We start from the raw sequence: 13,351 nt of genomic DNA on the forward strand, positions 1-13,351 counted from the left end.
GTTGAGCGAGAAGCAGCTCTTCCATACGCTGTTCTCTGACTTCATGGATCTCGCTCGGGTTGGATGAGTAAATCCAGGCTAGCCCCGCTGAAATCAGTGCAATTGCTCTAGGTTTGAACTGGGATAATTTCATAGGAGTTGGCCCCGAGAATAGTATCTGGACCATTTGAAGTCACTGGCAAAATTTCCATTAACTTTATTAGAATCAGAATCTGGCAATAAGCTCATATTCAGTTTCCCAGAGACACAGCTGAGAATATTCAAGACAGAGTATGTTATTTTCAGAAGCAGAGGTTACACAGAGCGTTCACTTAATGTGAAAGCAAGGTTACAGATGGGTGTTTTAACTGCACCAGTCAAGGAACACTGTAATACTGGCTATTTAAAAGTTTGTTTTGAAAGAAAAAAAAAGGCATATTTAAGGAGATTTGAGCATAGATATCATGGGGATGGGAGGGAAGAGTATGGAAGTTGCTTTTGCAACTGTCCCCCTTTTTTTTTTTCCAGTTTGTGTTTTTTTCCATCCGAAGCGTCCCCTGCTCCTCTTGAAGTCGGGCAGAGATGGTTTGCATTTAGCAACAGACGGCATTAAACACCAGGGCAGCTGCTGTGCGTTTCTCCTTCTCTGATGCTGAAATGTGTATCACCTATACGTTTTTAGTCTGAAAGAAAAATATTTGAAATATTGCCATTTGCATAGGGGTTACTGCAATAAATAGCAGCTGTAATAACAGTTGGCAGCATTTGGGCATCTGAGTTCGATGCAGTCTGGGGACAGGCACACACAGCAAACCTTCCAGTACTTCCCTATTAAGTTACCTTATCCTTAAGGTAAGTTCCCATGTGTAGCTAACACAAGGAAGCTAACACCCTCCTTGGGAAGTTGTTGCACCTTTTGTTAATTTTAACTTCAGTCGTTCACTTTTTTCCATAGCACTTCCCAGAGATGTACACTACTTATCCCTGCAAATGCCTCTCGCGTGTCGATCTGTATGCTTTACTGTGAGTTTCAGCTAATGTTACCAGACCTGGGAAAGGCACTCAGCATCTCGCTGAGGGGTGAAAGAATTAAGTCTTCTTACAGAGGTCACCTACAGCGACAGGTTTCAGATACTCCTGCCGTCTGAAAGAGCAAGTTTCTCCAGAGGATTTTAAGACTTTGGAGGAGAGCTGAATACCTAAGTCTCTGGAGAAGCGCAGAGGCTCTGTATGCGGCAACCGCCGCAGGCTGACACACAAGTACCAAGAGTTACATTGCAGTGCTACCAGCAGAATTTTTCGCTTGCCAAGGAGCCTTTGTAGCATATCCGCCATCCAAAACTCTGCGGTAACGTGTACTTTCACTCAAACTTTCCTTTCACTGTCATATCTTCAAAAAACGCTGTGGATACAAGCTTCTGGGTATCGTTCAGGTCATCAGATTTCCCTGCTCATGATGGACATCTGGTGGCAAAGTAGAGAAACTCGGGTCTGTTCCTGGAAGTTTCCCTCGTTGGCAAGTTAGCGATAAAACCTTTTTATCTCTTTCTTTAAAAAAAAAAAAAAAAAAGACACCAAACACCCTAATAATCCAAAGAAGTCTCCTACCTCCCCAGAAAAATCCTCATTTAATTTTCTTCCCATAAGCCAAACTTCAGCCCGTATTGAAAAAGCCGCACCTGCTCAGCGCTTCGTGGGGAACGTATTGCCATGAACAGAGCCCGTACCCCGCAGGACTCCCGTTCCAAGGTATGGCGTGGTGCCAGCGAGGATTAACTACAGCAGTTAATTTCTTCTGGCAGTGCCAGTGTTTGGGTTGTGTGCAATTAAAAGAAGCTGGGCTACCTGTTTCTAGTTGTAAAGGATTCGTTGGGTTTTCAGTTGTCTTAATTTAGCAAATTGTTCCTCGCTCTTATTTAAACAAATTAGGTTTCTTGGTTGTTTTATGCATGAGTTGTGAGGACCAGTTCCAGGCCTATGAAGCACTGAAATGGTAAACAGTGAAATGGTAAACCACTGAAATGGTAAATTTAACTTTAGTTGGAAGCTTTCAGAATAAAAGAACAACCAACAGAAAAAAAAAAAAAAAAAGAGAGAGGTTCCATTACTATGCTTTAAAATACACCATCTCATCTGCATTCATGAGGAAGTATATGCAAAACCTTTGTCAATACTCTTAGGCGTACAACTTCCCAGGTAGCAGGATTACACGACTTTAGCAGAATGATACACCTTGAATTTAGTTTTTCAGGATTAATAGTATACTTTTAAATATAGCATAGCACTCACTATTCTAGTGATCCCTTCTCTACCTCCTGAAAACAGAAGAGATACCTGACTTTTATAACTTTTCATTTTCACCTTCCCTCCAGCTGAACCGTCGGCTGCCAAAGCGCCTGCGACAAACCCAGGCTCCTTACGGGGTCAGCAAGGGCAGCTTCTGTCTTCGCACTCATATTGCCAACAAAGGCAGGTATTTTTTTAAAGCAACGTGGAAGAGCTGTAAGTAATAAGAATGACATTTGCTTCCTAAAAAAAAACCCCTATGTTGTACAATAATGACATAGCTGGAATGGACTGTTTGCAGTGCTGCACTCGGAGAGGTTGAAAATGCAAACACGTCTCCTAATTTTAGTGTGCTGGTTTCCAAGGTCTGCTTGTGAGATGGGAAAGAGCGGTTGAGTATAATCTTAGTTCAAAGATCGAAGCAGGCTAAAAACAGTATTTCCTATGAAAGCTCAAATTTTTCCTTTCGCTTGCTGAACTTACTTTCTCCACTGCAAGTAGGTACAGTTGAAAAATAGTAACATCATCTTATTTGCACATACCAAACCACTACTCTCTTTACTTAGAAATCTCATCTAAAAGTATGCAATGATGATTTCCCAGATCAGAACATTTTAAAAAATGGTTATAAATATTAATTCAACAACACGACTGGACTGCTATCCTTGCAAAAGCAAACAGTTGAAAGTGAAGTAAGTCCCAGTATGCATTTCGCAAACAATTCCAACTCTGTTCCAACCCTGGCCACCATCTCCACCCTATCAAGGATATACTTATGTGCGAACAATTATAGCTTAAAGTTTATTTGAAGTTAACAGTATCAAGTATTAAGGGAAACTGACCTGAAATGGCAGCAATTAACTAAATATTAATATATCATATAATTAATGTATTTTCTCTAAGTCTTTTCATGGTATGTGCTTTTCATTTTATTTTTGCTAGTAATGCTTTTTCTGTTTAAAACTGAGGAAAGTAAATCATCGACTATAAAAGGGAAACAGCAAAATCTGCTCTGTACAGGTTGTGAATGAGACTTAGTAAACCAGAAAGGCAGTTACATCAATCTAAATTCTACATATAAAAAGTAAGTGAACGGTCAGCAAATGTAGAAATACATTAGCCAGCACAAGGTAAAAGTCTACCTTTAGCCTGCAAACAGCTGCCATAGGTAACAACAGCAGCAAAGATGCACGTTGTAATCCATATAAGCTGGGTTGCAGGCGTACCTGCGTTGTCATCAGACCTTCTGCCGCTGTGCAGATATGCCTATGTCTGTTGTGTAACGATTACACCAGTACAAAAGACACAATGCCGCGTCCCGCCTGCGTAGAGGTCTTCAGCTGGAGTTTGCGTCCTCCAGTGGGGTCTCAGAGAAAGAAATGAATTTCTTCTGGACCATGAAAACTAGAGAGGTACCTGGTTGCGAGCATGTGAACGCTGCAAAAAGAGACATCGAGAGGAGGAGAGGTCCTCACACCACCCTCGGCTGGTGTCAGCTGGTGAGCTGTCAGCTGATGTCCCTCCATGTACGTTGTCTGGCGTACTGAGCAGAAAACGTTAAACACTGACTGGAGTAGCTCATAATGTGAGGATGAACTGGAGGACTGTGGTTTTAGCAGGCAGATCGTGACCTTTAGGCTCACGTGAGGTATAATGAATGAATGCCAAGATGTCTATATAATAGGTTAAGGTTGGGAAAGGATGAAAAGCTAAAGGGGAGTCCCATATGTAGATCTTTAACAGACTCTCCATTTTCAAATATTTGATCTGGATTTAAGTTCTAATGCTTTAAATTAATAAACATGCATTAGTAACCCTAACCCTGGCTTACATTTTTGTTTAGCGATTAATTTATGTTTGTTCTTTTTTCATAGAGCCACACAGAAGCAGAAAGCTTTTCTCTTAGGTCAGTTCAGCTTTAAACTTTGGCAAGTTAACAGAAGGGGCTAAATTAACAGAAGAGCTCTCTTTCAAGCATTGAAAGTTCTTTCGAAGCTTGTAGAAGCTGCAGTTTCTGCCCCTGTGCCAGTAGGTATTTCAAACGGTGAGCTCCCTGAGCTCGTAAAAGCTGTTGCAATCAAGTAATGAAACTGGAAAGCTGGAAAAACACGAATGGTTTCAAATACCATTGATAACTTCAGAATGTGCTGTGTGTTATCAAGTGGGAATTACACTTCACAAGTTTAGGAAGATTTTAATCAAAACAATTTATCCAATATAAAGTCGTACACTCAACACACACAGGTTTCTGGTTTGAGTCTTCATGTTTTCTTGAAGGGGGAAAGATACCCAAGACAGTGCAGGACTCTGCATTAGCCAGTTCACTAGAATGAGTGAAGAACTTCTATCCCAGTGTGATAGGGATGGGGTTCAGGTGTTTTCCCCCAGATATTATGTATTTTTATACAGACAAAGGAAAAAAAAAGGGGGGGGGAAGGGGAAAAAAAGGGAAAAAGGGGGGAAAAAAAGAGGGAAAAAAGGGAGGGGAAAGGTGAGGAAAAGGGGGGAAAAGGGGGGAAAAAGGGGGGAAAAAAGGGGGGAAAAAGGGGGGAAAAGGGGGGGGGGGGAATTTTCTGAAATCTTATTTAAAGTAACTCTGACGAGGTCTGCTCTGACCAGTAAGCAAAATACGTCTTTTCAACAACGCTTTTCAATAAAATTGGGATAGACCCAAATAGCATGAGGCCACAGCAGGGACTGCCAGTTTATTTAAGTTTGAAAACACAAACGCTGTTCCCAGCAGCATCCCGTTGTAGAGGCGGCTGTACTCAGACTGCCTTTTCCTCACCTATTTGCACACAGGGGAGAGTCTTCAAAGGCAATGGTCCCCAAACGCCCTCCAAAACTAGATGTCGGAGGCCATTCCCTGCTGCATTAGGCTCAGTAGCCATTTCGTGAGGCCAAGTGGCCTCACACCCATCCCACCCCAACCCTGGTGAACATCTCCCTCCTGGGCAGGGCAGCTGCAGGGAGCGCGGCAGACAGCTCGGTGCCTTCTCCCATCCTCAGCCGTCTCCGAGGCTTCCCCGCTGCCACCGTACCCCCTTCTTGCGGCAGAGCTGCCACCAAGGGGTTCTCTGCCTTGTGGCCTCCTCAGGCTCTGGGGGTTAAAACACATTTCCTACAGTTCTTTGCTGCTTATGGACATTTGGTAGACACCACTTGCTTTCATTCACGTTTGCTTTAAAAGGCACCTCATACAGTGCCAACCCAAACACGGGTATTTTAGGAAAAAGCAGGGTCTCAGAAGACACTGCACAGGGCAGCAAGTCTACGAAGGCATTTTTAGACATCAAGAACTGCAGCAGCTTAAAAAACTTTAAAAACCCTATTGTCTTATAGCTGCACCTTTTCTTTCATACTTCAGGAGCAAAACACTCCCTCATCCCTCAAAGAGGATATTTTTCAACACCTGTACTTACTGTCATGGCTAATAGCCTTACAGATTAGTTCCTTAAGGGAACTAATTCAGCCAGAAGGAAAGGGGACATGAGTTGTTCCCAAACACCATTTAACGTTTAGATTTAAGAGGTGTATGTTGCAATAATCATTTTGTTAACAAGTCAGGAGAAGAGCTGAGGTAAGCGGCAGTCGTATATCAATTTAAGCTGAAGAGATGCAGCTGCTACTGTGCACTAAACAAGTTTCCATGCCAGCTCAAGATGAGGTAACTCAGAAAAGAGAGTCGTCTTTTTTCTTTCTACAGGAAATGTTTAGAGGCTGATAGAAAAGATTTTATACATTTGCCTTCTGGAGGTAGGTCCTACAGCGATCACAGAGAAAGAAATGTGGTTTCTTTAAAGGCTATTAGGAGAAAGCATTGTAAAAAACTCTTATTTCGGTGCTCTTAGCCTTCTCTAAATTAACAAAATCTCCTCCTTGGTGAAGCAAAAGTGATAACCAGCTAGTAATTGCATTGCTTATGGGAGGCTTCAAGTTTCCAGAGCAACAGCACGCCTGTAATGCAAGGCTTGTCTTTGTTGCACTGTTGGCCCAAAGCAGAGCTCAAATATTCTGTCTTGGCCAGCTCACGCACAAGCTCCGAAGCCTCCATCCTTCCTGTGGAGTGCCAGCAGCCCAGACCTGGCCGAGCCCCGATGGGACGCAGGCTGAGAGTCTGCGGCTGCCGATGCTCGAGCTGGGAAAGCCAGTTGGGACACAGCAATTCTGTGTCATTGGGCTGTAACACAGTGTCACTGCTCCCTCCAGCTAGCCCACCCATGCAGGTCAGCATGACTGTGGCTGCAGGCTTACAATCATGGCACTGAAAAGCAGGTAAGACCTGCCCTTGCCAGCCCTGGCCCCTGCAAGCCATTCAGGAGGGACCCAGGCAGGGGATCTGCTCTGGGTCTGCATGGGTCTTTCTCATACGTAAAAGGGTGCTTTGTATGGGGTGGAAAGAGTAACCTCTAACATATTGGTACTGTTTTTGTATTTAACAAGTACAGTATTATAATAAATAATGTAAACCAATAAATAAATAATGTCAACCAGAAGATAGGATTAGCTTAAAACCAAGTACCTCCGGTGGGTAGGAGTACCTTGCCTGTGCTGAGAAGGCAGGTCAGCTCAGAGGAGTTTTGGGGAGAGGGGAGAGCTGCTACGGCAGCTCCAGAGCCGCATCCCCTTTTTTGCACTGCACAGATGGTCACGTTCAGAACAAAGTCTCTGCACCTTACAGATCCTTCGCTGTCAGACTGACACACGGCCAACTTCAAATAGCTTATTCTACTCTGTGCCAGGGGACCCTTCCAGCAAAAAAACAACAGCCTCAGAAACAAGCAATTAAAAGGTCATTTCCAGGCACTTTTGAGATATTCGGTGTAACTCTGAACACCACAGCTCAGATACCAGAAGATGCACAGTTGCATTAGCATGATGCTCTGCCTAGGCTTTCTAGCCAGAGTACTGTGGCTACTCTCTAGCTCATGGAGCTGCGGTGCTGGGACAGCCCCTGCAGACACACCTGGGGCTGCAGTACCCTCACTTTCCCTGCTTCAGAATTAAATGTTGACAGGATTGCTCTCTAGGACGGAGCCTCCGGGCAGGGAAGACTCACGTCCACACCACTGCTCTCTTACTCCCCATGACTGCCACTGGTCTGCGCTAGCATCCACCCATCTCGGGAACCATTTGAGACAGTGCTACCTGGCCCAAGCTAAAACAATGCCTGAGACCACTGTGTTCAACCGTGCAGACAATCCTGTCCCAGGACCTAGGAACGTAATGGGGCACAGCTTGATGTACGGGCACAGACGTGGCATGAGCGCCTGCCAAACTGTGATGCAGGCTGGTTGCTTTGTGAGTATCCTTCATGGCAGCCTAGGGAAGGGCACCGCTCTTGGCCCTGGGCAAGCAGCTGCGATCTGTGCCGATGCAAATTAAAACCACAACTCATTTCAAAAGGCTACCCGAGGTTTTGGGCAGTTTTTTCTAAGTGCTGAGCAGAGCTCCCAGTGGAAACACAGTGTTCGACTTGGGAGGGAAACATTTCTAAGCTAACTTCTTGCTTAGAGTAATTCTAGTCTCTTACGACGTCTTTATTTCACTCGGCTTTGAAGAGATAGAGAAGGCAGATAATTAATTATAAAAGACAGTTTAAAAAAAAAAACAAAACAGTCATTCCAGAGTCTTACAGCCCCAAGACAAAACCAATACACCAGTGACAGCATATGGGCCCTTGTTAGCGTGGAACCAAATGCCTGCAGCTGATCTCCATTAGAAAAGCCTCTGTTCAATTCCCTCGCCCAAAATGATAGGGAAATCCATTTCATTTTCTTCAAACCATACGACAACATTTGGCAAGTTTTATTTCCTCCCATTTAAAATAAAATAAAGCAATAAAATATGATAACAGTCCATCAAGTGATGTTCCAGTTTCATTTATGTGATGTTCAGAACAGTTTGTGGCAATGAAAGGAATGGGTACTTGAATGAGGTATTATGGCTAGCAGCCTGTGGGAAGATATATTTAGTTTAAATACTAATAATAGCCTAATAGCAGCAAGGCAAGATAATGGAATGTGACAGATGTTGGATGTTTTGTCATTGCACTGTGCCAGATATATATTTTAAATTACTGTTTGCATCACGAAAGGGCCAAGAGGCCTCAGTTTTGGATTCATGGCCCTATGAGGCTGGACTCTGCAAACAAATATTCAATCCCTTCCTTAAAAATAGAAATGACAAGTTATTTTTATCATATATATCAATATTTTTGCATAACCTAGTCTTCGTAGAGCAGCCCTAAAGGTGGCACCGTCAAAAGATTCACATGAAAGCCCATTTATTTCCCTACACAGGTCATTCAGCAATAACCTTGGCCGTGGGGAGCTCTGCTTGGCAAGGTGAGGACTCCAGGCTGGCTGCCTGGACTGAGATCCAAAGCTCCTGGGGGATCACTTCATTTGGGCAGTCAGACAGTGCCACTGGCAATTGGAGGAACCTTTTCCAAGACCAAAAGCAGACAGATATTATAGACTCTTTGGATTAGGTTAATGCCAGGAACACTCTGCACAATTGAGCACGATCATTAGAAAGCTTTTTTAGTATTTGCCCTTCAGTTTCACATTTGAAGAGGCAGAAAGTATATATAATGTCAATTGCGGGTTCATGTTATAGAAACAACTCTGAAAATGACAGTGTTGACTTCTGTATTTTCCTCCCACCAGTTATCTGATATTCATTTCCAAGTTATTTGTCAGTAGTATGACCTCAGCCTGGATTTCTAGACTCAAAACAGTGCCTGTTCCTTCACAGGCTTCCGTCACTGGAAATGCATCATCGGTCCATATTATGTCCTGAAAGACGTTTTTGTAGACTTGATGCCATCAACAGCATTTTACAGAAGCTGTAAATTAGTAAAGCACAGGGCCAATACTGTGGAGTAGGAGTTTCCAGCTCACATCCTCTCTACCTTGTCAGCTTTACAAAACTGTCAGAAGTAAAAAACAGAGACCTGCTGGGAGTCTCTGTAATCCATGGAGTAAGACCTGCTTTCCCATAACAACTCTCCAGATTAGGGCTGTATTATAATTACACACTGAGATGAGCTGTTGTTGCTGGGAATAACTCCAAAGGATCAATGTGGTCTTCCGTGGGGCAGCTCTGTGACTTGCTAAGTTATCACACTCTTTGCTCTGACATCGAAGTTCTCAGGAGCCACAACCAGTAAGCACACAGCTATTCCCCTGTCCTACCAAGAGGCATCATTTGGGGCTGAATCACTCACACACCAGAGGACATCCCTACCTCATGCCTCCAATCACACCCATCTGAGCTCCTACCATCATCAGAGTGCCTAGCTGTCCCAACAATTAATGAAATCACTCTTACAAGCCTCTGTGAGAAAGAAAAGATCCATTTTCACCTGAAGAACTAAGGACCAGGGAGAATGAAACAGTCCTTCCATGGTTAGATAGGAAACTGAGAGCTGAACCCTGTTTTTCTGATTCCCAACCAGTGCCCTATTTTTCCTCCAATAACAGACTCAAGCTGTGACAGGATTCTAACATATGGATTTCTTCCCCGCCAAGGTTTTTGAGCATTTGGGTTTTGATCAGCCACTGTCACCACCATGTTTCTTCAAAGAGATGCTCTGAAGTGTTCTAATGAGCATCAGCCACAATCTGAAACAGGGAGAAAGGGAGAAATGGTTCACAGATCTTCAGAGCTACTATGCGGATATGTGGTTGGGATCAAAGGAGACTGCAGATGACAACAGCAGCGCTTAAAAGAGATCTTGAGAGTGGTGTTTTCTTGCATGAAGTTTTATATAACCACACCACTTTGTTCTCAAATATTTAAGCAGGTTAGTGGCAATGAATAAACTATAATAATTATAACATGACAACATATTGAAGCCAGTGTGGTGAAAGTGCTTTGTATTCCCAGGCACCCTACGGTCGTCATCATCTTCAATATCTGACCATAACTCAGATCCAAGAAAGTATTAGAAGAAACCAGGCTGCTAACAAATGAATAATTAGATATATCCTTGATCAACTACTTCCTTTACATAGAGGCCCGTACAGTGTCATCAATAAAATCCTTGGCTGCTTAAGTCAGAGCACACAACTCTGTGCTGTGAAGTACAGCTGCAACACGATAACTCTTCACAAAGGTGGGTTTTTTAGTTCAAGCCATGCACGAATTAAAGAAAATTCAGCTAAGGTACACTAAGTAAATAGTAGTAACAATGACTAATCAAAACTTCCCTTTATCTTGCACCAAAGGACTTCCCAAACGTCAGGGGAATTTCCATATAAGCCAGCCTGCAGTTCTCTGTACTTAAGGAAGTATTTTTTCTTAAGATGTCTCAAAACAGTGTAGGCTCTGTAAAGTTTCCTGGTAAACAACCAATGAGATACAAATACATACATGTTTGGAAAGAAGCTATTAATTACTCTGACAGTTATTAAATAGTGCTGTCCACTTGTTAGTGAGCATGCCTCCACGGGAGACGATGTGAGCTCTGAACGTGCAGCCTGCCTGGTGGGAAAGTCAAGGACATGCATGAGCCATGGAAATGCCACTCTCCAAAGAAAAGAGTCAGGAAATGAAGAGACAGAGATCCAACACTCCCCAACTCCCAAATAATTTCCAGCAGTTGTCATACAGCAACTTGTCTCTCATCCCAGGCCCCTTCCAAAAATGACATGGGCTTTACTGCTCAAAATAATAGAGCGAACAGGACTGAGTATTGCTGCCAATATAGGAAGCTGCACAAGTCTGCAGGACTGAGCCTTTCCACCTCCTTCCCTGAACTCTACCTTTTCCCAACACCCTGTTCCTCAAATTTGCCTTTGCTTCTGCAAATCCTACCTGAGGCTCCATAATCTTACAACTCCATCCCCTCCATAACATATTTCTCACAAGGACAATAAAAGAAAATACTTCAATAATACGCTTTCATGCTCTCTGCTTCCACAGGATTTCCCAGATACCTCTGTCTTTAAAGGATGTGGTATGGAAAACACTGGGACAAGGGGTTTGCTTTGTTTGTTTATTAAAACGGAAAGTTACCTTTAGTTTTAGTTGAGGATAAGCTATCACAGTCCTTTGGGCCACAACTTTAATTAAACACACTTAACATTTTACACTTCCATTTTCATTGTCTGTGCACAAACTATTTTTGCTGGAAAAACTGATAGAATTTTAGTTGAAGAATATTTGTTGGTTGTAGTTACAATTGCTAGGCATGCCTTTAGTGGAATTTAAATTAACAGTTGATTGATTTAAGTTAACAGTAACTGCATAAATGAAACATCCTATGTCATGGTAGCACTGTAAGTGAACTATTTACTTTACAAAAGCTTTTGAATCTTTTCCAGGGTAGAGAGAGTGGGAAGAGCTGCAGAAGAATAATGAGACACAAGCAATGCAAGAGCTGGAGGGACTGGAGCAGGAGAAAAAACTGAGTGTGGGTATCACCAGAGATGCACTGGGGGCTATTAGAGCTGGTTCAACAGAACCAGCTACTGAAATCACAGCCTGCCCTCAACACGGGTCTGAAAAACTGCTTCCACAACTTCCTGCTGCTATTGCCCCTTACCCAAAAGCCTTGCTGGTCCTGTTTTGGGCTGCCTGTGGTTTTCCTCTGTTCAGGAGTGGATGCAGAAGTCCCCATCTCCCATGTGTAGGAAGCCAGCACCTCCTAACTCTCCTCCCTTTGACCCCATGGCCAAATCACCCTGAGTACACCACTGCTCCTTCTCCAGGATATCTGCCCTGGTAGCCTCTGACACCTCTCACAGAGGTGACTGTGACCTCTGTGAATATTAGCCATAAACATAAAATCCAAAGGAGAGTTGTAAGTTATTTCCCCTCGGGCAGTAAATAAGTGGGTGAAATAATATTAGTTCAGTCATTTAGGCTGAATTTTTAAACAGATTTAAGGACCAAACATGCTGTGAGGCACAAGAAAAATTTCCAAAATCACATCAGCAGTTCCCATCAATTTAAATAGTAACGGGGCAATTTAAGAAATTCAGAAAATCCCATGTATATGAGTATATCTCCATGCAACAAGTGTCTTTAAAGGTGTCTTTAAAAGGTGTCTTTACTCATTGCCACTGCAAACTGGTATGTTCAAACTACAAACTTGGAAATATACTTTTATCACTGTATTCAGCCTAATTACTTAGAGTATTTAACTGACCTAATAAACAATTCTCCTCTGTTTCACTTTTAGTACATTTGGCCTTTTTAGCAGCATCATGGATCCATTCAGTCCACTGCAGAATAGACCAAATGATGGTCTTTTCTCACATCCCTTCCCAAAACCAGCGTAACAGCATTTGCAAATTATCTCTTTCTTTTCCTGTTGACAGTTCTGACTGATTATAATTTACAGCCATCTTGGATTAATATATATTAACAAAGTCCCTTGCTAACATTGCCAGCACATGTTCAAGGTCCATTCAAATTCAGCCTCTTTTCACTTATCACTATATTAACTGAAGTCATTGTAAGGTTTCTTCTTTTTCAAGCTTGCCTTAAAGAGCTGGCAATTAAAAAAGCTGACAAAAGAAAAAGTAAGGGTGGCAAATCATGAGGAATTAGGTTTTATTCTCAAATGGATTTGCAACCTAAGTTTGCAAACCTAGAGCACACGTAAACCAGACGCCTGTAGGTTTAATAATGCAATTTGCAGCAAGATAGAGGTTTTGCCTATGTAAAATCAGTGTGTGTGCATACGTACACAGAAGAGGCTGTGAATCTAACAGCATTTTTAGATATTCAGCATTTGCCTTTTCTATAGGCACTTTCTCAAAACTGCGCCGAAGTGATGCAGAGGAATCTAAAGAGCTCTTTCCTCCAAAGCATGTCAGTCAGCTTCAAGAGATACTTTTCAAGTCCACCAGCACTGCATACCTGCTTCTTTCAATAGCCCCTGCTTAGGAAAACTTCTGCGAGGAAGAATGCCATTGAATTTTTTTAAAAATACATACATATATATACATTTATATACTGTTTATAGAAGAACCTAATTCCACAGAAAGACACTTCAGTGGATAAATAGGATGGGGGGTGCAAAGATTTCATCCAAGACCTCAGATCTGTGCCTGACCTGGAGTATTTGCAA

This window comes from Gavia stellata, chromosome 3 (assembly GCF_030936135.1).
Source record: "Gavia stellata isolate bGavSte3 chromosome 3, bGavSte3.hap2, whole genome shotgun sequence".
NCBI lineage: Eukaryota > Metazoa > Chordata > Aves > Gaviiformes > Gaviidae > Gavia > Gavia stellata.